The 1,703-nt window shown below is 39.2% G+C and overlaps 1 protein-coding gene across 1 annotated transcript in view; it reads left to right on the forward strand.

The window, feature by feature from the left end:
- Nucleotides 1-1,703, forward strand: part of Leprot — a 23,246-nt gene that overhangs the window by 8,673 nt on the left and 12,870 nt on the right. The window lies entirely within an intron of this gene.

Raw genomic sequence — 1,703 nt, forward strand, 5'->3', positions numbered from 1 at the left:
GATTTTAGTTCCGTGTTGGCTGGTTCTCCTTTTGAGATGAGCAGTTCCTTCTTCTTTGAGTTTAATAGATCCACAAGTGGGCCTATGCAGAGTACGTAATGTATATCATACATACACATGCACACAGCAGGTGGGCAAGAGGTTTTCATGCTGATCTTAAAAGGTTCATGCTCAATTTGTGAAAGGCTTTCAAAAATTGTTTTTAAAAGACAATCACTTTTTGTTTGCTTTAATTTTCTTGCAGCCAACTATAGAAAAGGCAGCATGTCAAAATTACTTTAGGTTCTATATAGATTTTTTTGCTATAAAGGTTTATTATTTATTTTATCTTTTACAGACAATGTGAAAGTTGCAGAAAATGTTCTTTTTAAATATACGGTCAAAACTGTACAAGGTAACCATAACTAGGTGTTATTTATTAACGTATTATAAAATAATGTTTGACCCACTTTGTGCTTGTCTTATTTAAAGTTGGAATGTGAGACTTGCTGTGATCCACTGTTTCTTTCCCATTCCCATTTGTAGATACTGTGTGAACTACAGTGTATAATGATAATTAAAGGCACTACGTGGATGTCACGTACATTTTGAAATAGAACTCTATTAGCTTTGTATCATGTTTGAATAATTAATTAATGTTCACAGTTTAAAAGCAGCATTAAGCCCTCTGTAATTAGCAATGAGAAAGAATGTTATTTAACTTAAACTTGGGGGTTCCCCCAACTTTTTTCCAGATACATTATAATTCTGGACTCCTATTTATCTCAAAACTCATAACTTATGCAGGCCAGCAGGTTTTTTGCATTCCTTTTAATTATCTGGTTGTGACAGAGCTTGATGTTGATCAAATTCACTGTTTCATTCATATTTATTGTAATATATTTTTGTTTTGTAAATATGTTATACCAACAAAATGTGATTGGTCTAAAATATTTGTAATGTATATTAAAAGGCTCAAAAATATTTTCAGAGATCGGCTGTTTTTTGCACTTGTAGGAAAACAAACACAGACCTGAGTTCTGAGATGATTCACCGGCAAGCAAAGTTTTGGGGAAAGATTATGAAAGCAAGTAACCTTTCTGCACCACCATGTAATCGAGACAGGATCTGTACTTTAAGCAGCTCTTCCCTAACACACGGCACACACACATTTCGATCACGAGTGTTACGGTTCGGAAGGGGCCAGTGTAGAAGCCCATGGGGCTCTTAGCTAGAGTATGAAAGGATTTGCAAAAGTGCTGAGGCAATTTGGTCCCGTAGTCTGCGGCTATTGCAGAGGGGAAACCAACTTCCTGCCACTTTGTTCTCCGAGGACAGAAGCAGCACATTCATTTGCAAGCCCACGCTACACTGGAAGCACCCGAGCCACCACAGCACTGGACACATCTGGAAGAACACTCAGGCTGGATCCTGAGCCCCTGCACAAACACTGCCAGGGAATGAACACACAGAAACTGGACTCTGGAAACAGTTACCATGGCGACAGGTCAGTTTCCCTGCTGCAAACACTGACCAGGGAATGTAGGTCAAATCAACATGTTCCGATGGTTCTAGGGTAAACTGTGGTGTTTGGGCGTAAAGCCACGGTATCATTAACTTCCCCCTTGTATTAAACACACTCCTCCCATTGGCCTTGCCACTTTGTGCAGCATCTCTGGAGTCCTCTTTTGTGAGGGTCTTTAGTTGTACTCTCCTGGCTGCCT

This window comes from Octodon degus, unplaced genomic scaffold, assembly GCF_000260255.1.
Source record: "Octodon degus isolate 3935 unplaced genomic scaffold, OctDeg1.0 scaffold00057, whole genome shotgun sequence".
NCBI classification, from domain to species: Eukaryota; Metazoa; Chordata; class Mammalia; order Rodentia; family Octodontidae; genus Octodon; species Octodon degus.